The 10,000-nt window shown below is 43.9% G+C and overlaps 1 long non-coding RNA gene across 2 annotated transcripts in view; it reads right to left on the bottom strand.

The window, feature by feature from the left end:
• The window catches only part of LOC126987721 (uncharacterized), a 73,609-nt gene that overhangs the window by 32,099 nt on the left and 31,510 nt on the right, over positions 1–10,000 (bottom strand). The window contains exon 3 of one of the 2 annotated variants that reach the window (XR_007741122.1): positions 8,103–8,499. The exons of the other annotated variant lie outside the window; for it this stretch is intronic. This is a non-coding gene — a long non-coding RNA (uncharacterized LOC126987721). Of the gene's footprint in view, positions 1–8,102; positions 8,500–10,000 lie in introns of those variants that run through there. 2 annotated transcript variants of the gene reach the window in all.

Raw genomic sequence — 10,000 nt, 5'->3', positions numbered from 1 at the left:
TACGTTTAAGAATGCTGGTTTTAGTGTCTTGTGAAAGAACGTATTAACTCTCCCAGTAAGCTAATGTCGCAGTCTCTCCGTGTCCTTCTGTGTGTGTAAGATCTCAATGTTTCAATGTCACTTCACCCCAACGCCGCAGCTGCCTTAGAATGCTTGCTTAACTATGACGAATGGGGCATATATTATCATTCTCTCTCTCTCTCTCTCTCTCTCTCTCTCTCTCTCTCTCTCTCTCTCTCTCTCTCTCTCTCTCTCTCTCTCTCTCTCTCTCTCTCATGTCGTCACTCCCTTTCCCTGGAGTCGAACGGGGGTAGGAATCATTTTTTGTCCTCCTCCTCCGCCCAATGAAACACCGTCCCCCTCCCTCTCCCTCCCTCACCACCTCCACCACCACCACCCCCGCTTCTTCGCTGCCCCGCCCAAACCTTGCTGCCGCTGTCCCAATCGCTGGCTACTGCCCCTTCAACGATCGACCTCCTTACGTCACCCGTCGGCCCTACCCTTCGCCTTTACTACCCTAGCTATACTTTTTTTCTTTTTATCTCTCCTGACCTAAGCATTTGTTAACATTCTAAACATTAACCTCTTTACCTCCTCCTTCCGTCTGTTAACACCCTTGCTACTCTTTGCTTTTCCTGACCTATGACTAACGTAACACTAAGCAATCGTAGGCCTTCTATATATCAACCTCAATATCTCTTTCCTTCGTCTATTAATTCCCTTCCTTCTTCCTGCTCTTCCTGATGTAACTAACGTAACACTAAGCAATCGTAGGCCTTCTATATATCAACGTCTATATCTCTTTCCTATGTCTATTAATTCCCTTGATACTCTTTGCTTCATTCTGAATTTCCTGACCTATAACTAACCAAACACTAAGCAATCGTAAGCCTTCTAAATATCAACCTTTATATATCTTTCCTATGTCTATTAATTCCCTTGATACTCTTTGCTTCATTCTGAATTTCCTGACCTATAACTAACCTAACACTAAGCAATCGTAGGCCTTCTAAATATCAACCTCTATATCTCTTTCCTATGTCTTTTACTACGATAGCTACACTTTCTATGTTTGCCTCTCCCTCAACCTCCCTACCTAAACTATTGACCCCAGCCTCCATCTTTCCTACCCTTACCTTATCTTACCCATACCCTAGCCCTGCCTTCCGTGGCCTACCTAACCTAACACTATGCATTCAATTTCATGGCATACCTTCATAAGTAAAACTGTGGTAACCCGGATGTTGTACTGGGCCAATGGTACGGAGATGAGCACTGAGGCCACGCAGGTAATAGAGTGCACACTAAATTTACCTTGCGTTACCTTCACAGCTGCTATGTGTGACCCCTTCGTTCCCTTCGCCCCACGCCCCAAAGAGACAACAACCCTTCAATTTACCTCTTTAAAAGCTATTACTCCACCTCAACCACTGTTACCATTCCTCAAGCAGGTTATAAGGTGTTCCTATTGCCTCCTTTCACACACACACACACACACACACACACACACACACACACACACACACACACACACACACACACACCTTTATACCGTCTGCCTTCCTTCGCCTTCTCTTCCCTTCCAACTTCTTCCTTCCTTTCTTTCTCTACCTCTTCAAACGATTTAAACCAACCACTTCTGTTACCACTTCTAAATCAACTTGTTCCTCTCGACTCCTTTCACACACACACCTTCACACCGTCTTCCTTCCTTCCTTCGCCTTCTCTTCCCTTCCAACTTCTTCCTTTCTTTCTCTACCTCTTCAAACGATTTAAACCAACCACTTCTGTTACCACTTCTAAATCAACTTGTTCCTCTCGCCTCCTTTCACACACACACCTTCACACCGTCTTCCTTCCTTCCTTCACCTTCTCTTACCTTCTCTCTTCTTCCTTCCTTTCTTTCTTCACCTCTTCAAACGATTTAAACCAACCACTTCTGAATTAGCTTGTTCCTCTCGCCTTCTTTCAAGCGTCACACCTTCACGCAAGACCCTGCCCTCCCTTCCCTTCCCTCACCTTCTCTTCTTCCTCTCCTCTTGCTTGCCTCCGTAGCCACCGCCGCCCACGTAAAGCCCTAACCTCCTTAACTGCTTCCGCCTCTGGGCATCTCCTCCTCCTCCTCCTCCTCCTCCTCTTTCTCCTCCTCGCACCTGCTCCTCCGATGTCACAACTATCGTGTTACTCTCTCTCTCCTTCCTCCTCCTCCTCCTCCTCCTCCTCCTCTTCCTCCCCATCAGTCCTAATTTACAGTCCCTTGCCCTTCAAACCCATCCCACACACACACACACACACACACACACACACACACTCCCATTCATCCACCCTGACCTGCCTTGTGTGTGTGTGTGTGTGTGTGTGTGTGTGTGTGTGTGTGTGTGTGTGTGTGTGTGTGTGTGTGTGCCTTTATCATCATCGTTATCTTCATTGTCATTATTATTATTGTTTTTATTATTATTATTATTATTATTATTATTATTATTATTATCATTATTATTATTATTATTATCATTATTATTATTATTATTATCATCATCATCATAACTACCTTCGCCACCATCCTTCCTCTCAACTTATCATTTTTATTATTATTATTTTCAAATTATTCCATTTTTTCTCTTTCCTTCCATCTCCTTCCCTTCACTCTTTCCATTCCCTTCCTTTCCTTTTCTCCCCTTCTTTTCCCTTCGATTGTTTTCTGATTCCTTCTTCTTCTTCTTTATCTTTTCTTCTTTTTCTCCACTTTTTTCTTCTTCATACTAATATCGTTACCAACCGGCCTCTTGCAGACTCCTTACGTTCTTATGTTCTTATCTCTATTACGTACTACTATCATCATTACCAACCACAACGCTACCACTACTACCACAACCACCACCACCACTACCACCACCACCACCACCACCATCTCTAGTCATCTCGTCCACCACTTCTCTCAAGCCTCTTCACTTTTACTTCGGTGAATCGTGTCAGTCAGGGAACGACGCGAGAATACAGAACGTCAATGGAACGAGAGGAACGTAAGTGACGAAGAGGAGGAGCCTGCATGATCTGGGTGTTGGGCTGGGTAAGGGAGGGAGGGAGGGAGGGAGAGAGAGGAAGGAGAGGGAGAGAAGGATTACAAGAGATAGGTTTGGAGATTATTGGACACACACTCTTAGGTCACGTTTAAAGAAGAGAGGTCATGCTCTCTCTCTCTCTCTCTCTCTCTCTCTCTCTCTCTCTCTCTCTCTCTCTCTCTCTCTCTCTCTCTCTCTCTGTGTGTGTGTGTGTGTGTGTGTGTGTGTGTGTGTGTGTGTGTGTGTTCAGAATATAATGTCGTCAAGAGCCTCCAGTATTTATATTCAACGTTACAAGGTTCGTATATTCGCTGCAGTGTTCTGGGTTAATTTATTATCTATTATCTATCATGTCACCACGTTCGATTCCCGTTAGCCGTGACTCCGCAATTGTCTTCTCTGATTTTTGTCGACGCTCTCCTCTCCGTCATCCCGCCCAGAGCTGTGTTTCGGTACCCAGCTGATCAGGTAGAGCTTTTTCCGACCCAGCTGTGTGTGTATTCGTTGGGTTTTGGTAACAGTGACTTGCCACACACATACATTGTACATTAGGAACAAGATATTGGTATTAGTCGTGCTGATCAGATCACTCTCATATTTTTATATAAAAACTCGCTAGAAAGCAAACTATTGACGAGATAACAGGAAAAAAATGCTTCAAACGCTTTTTAGGTATAGAGAAGTATTAAGTATAGCAAAATAAAGGATTAGATATATCAAACCATAATTTAGAAATGGAAACCCAGTAGAAACCAAACTATTGACTAGATAACAATAAAAAGAGCTTCAAACTATAAATTTAGGATTAAAACCCAATATAAACCATAATATTGACTAGAAAACAACATATATAGCTTCAAACACATTAATTTATTAAGAGAAACCATCTAGAACCCATTATATTGACTAGATAACATAAAAAAAATAACTTCAATCTACAAATTTGAGTAGAAACCAAACAGTAATTAAACAACATCTAGAAACCAAAATATTAACTAGATAACTTTAAAAATAACTTGAACCCATAAATTTAGGAATAGATCAAACCAGAAACTCAACGGCAGTGGAATACATATGCAAAAGCTAATGAAAAAGACTTGGATGTGCCCTAAGGTTCGACAGTAAGAAGAGGAGGAGGAGGAGGAGGAAGAGGAGGAGGAGGGGGAGGAGGAGGAAGAAGGGCGGGGCAGAGTGAGACGCGGAGGTGACTTTCACTACTAATCTTGACATTAAAACTGCGTATGATAAAAGTGTGACATTATTCTTTGCATCGCTGAAAAGGTTGTTGTGTTGTTGGCTTTTTGACCACGAGCAAGATCATATTAACCTGAGCAAACCCGGTCAGTAAACAGTCCCTTAGTCACTCATTATACTGGAGGCTCGAATGTTCGTCTGTCGTTATAATGTGTCCACTAAACACTGTTGCCAGAACGAAATGTCAGTGGGCCAGCTGGGTAGGGGAGCGCACTAGGTATACATATATATTCTCGGACGCTTCCACACCTCACATGTCAACTATTTCCAAAGGCCGAAAAGGAGATTAATCGGGTTTTCATGAGTGTTTTTTTACGTTCACAGTACAGAAGAAGGATCAAACTACCACTAGGGCCATAAACTGCTACCCGAGGAAATGCCCAAAACTCTTACGAAAGCCTTGTTAAATGCGTGTTTCAATGAGTGTTTTTTTAGGTTCACGGTACAGAAGAAGGATCAAACTACCACTAGGGCCATAAACTGCTACTCGAGGAAATGCTCAAAACTCTTACGAAAGCCTTGTTAAATGCGTGTTTCGATGAGTGTTTTTTTTAGGTTCACAGTACAGAAGAAGGATCAAACTACCACCAGGGTCATTAAACTACCTCCCCTGGAAATGACCCAAAACTCCTACGAAAGCCTTGTTAAATGTGTGTGCTTGGTGACCCAAATGTTTAAAAGAATACTCCTCTATGTATATTCTGAGTAACTTTAGTGCTTATGTTGGTAATCTATCGAATCAGGTGCTATCTTTCTGAATACGGAGTCGCCTTTCCCTTAAAATGTACCGTTGCGTGAGGTTACGTGCACTGTGCGGCGCGGAGTGCATAGAGCCGAGGTCGGTACTGTCAGACGCTTCCACCCCTCACAACAACAGCTATTTCCAACGGCCGTAAAGGAGATCAGTCGGGTTCTAATGCGTGTTCTCTTAGGTTTACGGCGTAGAGGAAAGCTCAAACCACCACTAGCGTCATAAACCAACCCGTGGGAATGCCCAAAACTCCTACGAAAGCTTTGTTAACTAAATGTGTGTGCATGTGTGTTCCTCGGCGCCGTGAAGTATTTTTAAGAGTATGACCGTTGCGAGAACCTGCGTGGCGCGCGAGAGAAAGTATGACCCACGGCCGACGTAGGAGAGAGAGAGAGAGAGAGAGAGAGAGAGAGAGAGAGATCGCGGGTGCAAGGCCATACATGACCCAATCTTGGTTGCAAAAGTCGTGGTAGTAGCCGACTCCTCACGACACGCTCGCTGCCCACCACAAGAAGCTGAGATCCTTCAATGCCCCTCCCCCCTCCCACGCCCCCCTTCCCCCCTCCCCACGCCCATGACCCACACTACTCCTCTGGCGGTGCCCTTGTGTGTGTGTGTGTGTGTGTGTGTGTGTGTGTGTGTGTGTGTGTGTGTGTGTGTGTAAAAACGTTTCTATCTGAGTGTTTTGTATTTAAGATGAGGGATGACACACACACACACACACACACACACCTCTCTCTCTCTCTCTCTCTCTCTCTCTCTCGACCTCTTCACTGTTTATGACGTAACCAAATCACTGGACGTAGTCTATCTTGATTTCCAGAAAGCGTTTGATAAAGTCCCGCATCATAAATTACTTTACAAATTAAAACAAATAGGTATTGACGGTCAGGTAAACCAATGGATCGCGAATTGGTTGAGCAACAGACAACAAAGAGTAGTGATTGACGGATTTAACTCAGAGTGGGCGCCTGTCACTAGTGGCGTCCCTCAGGGCTCGGTTCTTGGCCCAGTGCTCTTCATTATTTACATCAACGACGTGGATGTTGGACTCAATAACCGCATTAGTAAATTTGCAGACGACACAAAGATTGGTAACTCGGTTCTCACTGACGAAGACAGGCAAAGCCTCCAAGAGGATTTGCACAAAATTTCAGCTTGGTCGGATAGATGGGAGATGCCCTTTAACGTAGACAAGTGCCAGGTCCTTCAAGTTGGAACGAGGAATAAAAGTTTGATTACGAAATGCGCGGCGTTAAACTCAAAAGCGTTCAATGCGTCAAGGACTTGGGGTCAAAATCGCGTCAAACCTCAAATTCTCACAGCAATGCATCGATGCAGCAAATAAAGCGAACAGAATGTTGGGCTTCATTAAAAGAAACTTTTTATTTAAGAATAAAGATGTAATACCCGCTCTACAACAGTTTAGTCAGACCCCACTTGGAATATGCGGTACAGTTTTGGTCTCCTCACCATGCAAAGGATATTGCTAAATTAGAAGGTGTTCAGCGTCGGGCAACGAAAATTATCCCTTCCTTGCGCAACAAATCCTACGAAGAAAGGCTTTCTACCCTTAACATGTTCTCTCTTGAGAAACGTCGCCTCCGAGGAAAACTGATCGAATGTTTTAAAATACTTAATGGTTTCACGAATGTAGACAGATCAACATTGTTTATGATCGATGACACTTTGCGCACGAGGAACAATGGCGTAAAACTCAGATGTAGACAAGTAAATTCAGACTGCACCAAATTTTTCTTCACCAACGTTGTAGTGCGAGAATGGAATAAGCTCCCATCATCAGTGGTCCAGTGTAACACGATTGACTCCTTCAAAAATAAGCTCGACCGTCACTTCCTTCAACTTAATATCAACTAGAGTAGAAATGCAACGTTTTGGAGTCTTCTGATTAATGTAAAATCACTTAGGTTTAAGGACAGACCACCAAGTCTGGACCATGGGGTCTGTGTGGTCTGATTTTCTATGTAAATCTATGTAAATCTCTCTCTCTCTCTCTCTCTCTCTCTCTAATTTCGTAGAACCGAAACTGCTCTAAAAAGGTTTACAAAAATGAGCAAACCCCTCTCTCTCTCTCTCTCTCTCTCTCTCTCTCTCTCTCTCTCTCTCTCTCTCTCTCTCTCGCTAGCGATCTCCGAGACAAACCCATTTTCTTTAAGTCTCCCAATCACTCCTTTACATTTTCTTTGTTGGGGAGAGACTGATGAAAACTTCCCGAGGGTGTGTGATGCTCAAACATAACGTAGAGAGAGCGTACGCTATAGCTGCCTGTGGGGACGGTGCTTATCTCCGTAGAGCTCATTAACCAGAGACAGGGCCAGTGGAGCATCAGGTTACCACAGTTTATCTTCCCACGTGTCAACAGGTAATTTACTGACCAGCCCGAAAGGAGACATAACCTGGATTCGAACCAAGGATGTGTAGATAAGGACGCTAGCCAGTGCCCTACGCTCAAACATATGGTATTAGAATATGCAGTTTGCCCACCTCCTGTCATTCCTTATAGTCTGTTCATTTAAGTCTGACCCAAGCTGACAACATAAACCTAAGCGCGTTCGTAAGCACAGTGCAGATTAGTAGAAAGTGCTGCTTGAGATATACACACACAGAGGTTAACCCGGTAGCAGCGACGGGCCAAATTTGTGGCTTTACCGTGTAGCAGTGACGGGCCAAATTTGTGGCTTTACCGTGTAGCAGTGACGAGCCAAATTTGTGGCTTTACCGTGTAGCAGCGACGGGCCAAATTTGTGGCTTTACCGTGTAGCAGCGAAGGGTCAAATTTGTGGCTTTACCGTGTAGCAGCGACGGGCCAAATTTGTGGCTTTACCGTGTAGCAGCGACGGGCCAAATTTGTGGCTTTACCGTGTAGCAGCGAAGGGCCAAATTTGTGGCTTTACCGTGTAGCAGCGACGGGCCAAATTTGTGGCTTTACCGTGTAGCAGCGACGGGCCAAATTTGTGGCTTTACCGTGTAGCAGCGACGGGCCAAATTTGTGGCTTTTACCGTGTACCACCGAAGGGCCAAATTCCTGTCACGATATAAACCCCCCAAAAATAGATGATGCATAAACCGATCACAAATGCGCTGATATATATAATGAAATGGTTTGCGTGAGTGATGATTTTTTTCTCACTAATCTCGCTTAGAGGGGCCTTTAAGAAACATGATCCCCGCAGCTACCGGGTTAAAGAAAACTTGGAAGCCATAGCAGCCAATCAGCACTCAGCTTGCAAACACGCTTATGTACATGTTGTCAGCTTGGGTCGGACTTAAGTGAACAGACTATAGTGATGTAAACTGTCCTATGAGAAGTGTAACACGATATGACGCTGATTTTTGAAGGGATTATTTTACTTACATGAGAAGTTCGGTATTTTTTTTCTCTGTTTCCTTCTGTTATTTTTTTACACGACTGACCTGAAAAGATAGAAAAAAAGGCTATGTTAGGAGATGTATATATAAGGGTAATGGTAAAGTCAAGGGCATATGCTACAGCTGCGCGTAGTCTCGGTGTTCATCTCCGTCACCTTGGCCCTTGAGTCTGTGATGGGTAAGAAGCATTATGAGAAATTGCATTATATTGTTGGCGTTTTTGTATTATTATGTTGTGCTCTCTCTCTCTCTCTCTCTCTCTCTCTCTCTCTCTCTCTCTCTCTCTCTCTCTCTCTCTCTCTCTCTCTCTCTCTCTCTCTCTCTCTCTCTCTCTATACCCTCTCCTCCTCCTCCTCCTCCTCCTCCTCCTCCTCCTCCTCCTTCCTTCTTCTTCCCTAAGGCCGCCGGTGATGTGATGGAAAAAATTAAGTGACCACATTGGTTTCCTTCTATCCCTTAGCCGCCCACTCCCTCGCCCAAGCCTTCTCCTCCTCCTTCTCCTCCTCCTCCTCCTTCATCGCCGCCTCCGCCTTCCCAACCGTCGTCTCTTCTTCTCCTCCTTTCTTTTATCCAGTTATCTTTATATTCTCAAACATTTCAGGGCTGACACACCCATATTTAGCTTTCGTAGAGGTTGTGTTAGTATTGCCAAGGGTAGTTTTAAGAGCCTAATGATAGTTTGAAAAGGCTTCTCTTAAACATTTCAAGGCTTACACACCCATATTTAGCTTTCGTAGAGGTTGTGTTAGTATTGCCAAGGGTAGTTTTAAGAGCCTAATGATAGTTTGAAAAGGCTTCTCTTAAACATTTCGAGGCTTACACATTCAAATCTAGCTTTCGTAGAGATTGTGTTAGTGTTGCCAAGGGTAGTTTTATGAGCCTAATGATAGTTTGAAAAGGCTTCTCTTAAACATTTCGAGGCTTACACACCCAAATCTAGCTTTCGTAGAGATTGTGTTAGTATTGCCAAGGGTAGTTTTAAGAGCCTATTGATAGTTTGAAAAGGCTTCTCTTGACATTTCGAGGCTTACACATTCAAATCAAGCTTTCGTAGAGGTTGTGTTAGTATTGCCAAGGGTAGTTTTAAGAGCCTAATGATAGTTTGAAAAGGCTTCTCTTAACATTTCGAGGCTTACAATCAAATTTAGCTTTCGTAGAGGTTGTGTTAGTATTGCCAAGGGTAGTTTTAAGAGCCTAATGATAGTTTGAAAAGGCTTCTCTTAACATTTCGAGGCTTACAGTCAAATCTAGCTTTCGTAGAGATTGTGTTAGTATTGCCACGGGTAGTTTTAAGAGCCTAATGATAGTTTGAAAAGGCTTCTCTTAAACATTTCAAGGCTTACACACCCATATTTAGCTTTCGTAGAGGCTGTGTTAGTATTGCCAAGGGTAGTTTAATGAGCCTTGATAGTTTGAAGAGGGTGTGTTCGGAGCATGAAGGCGGTTCAAGGTGTGGCAGATTCCAGAATTCCCATGAGTGCAGCGCTGCCAGTTCGACCGCCAATTATCAGATTAGCACTCTCTCCCGGCCTACCCACCCTCAACC

Source organism: Eriocheir sinensis, chromosome 66 (assembly GCF_024679095.1).
Source record: "Eriocheir sinensis breed Jianghai 21 chromosome 66, ASM2467909v1, whole genome shotgun sequence".
Classification (NCBI taxonomy): Eukaryota; Metazoa; Arthropoda; class Malacostraca; order Decapoda; family Varunidae; genus Eriocheir; species Eriocheir sinensis.
Note: the sequence above shows the minus strand (reverse complement) of the source record. Positions and strands in the feature narration are given on the sequence as shown.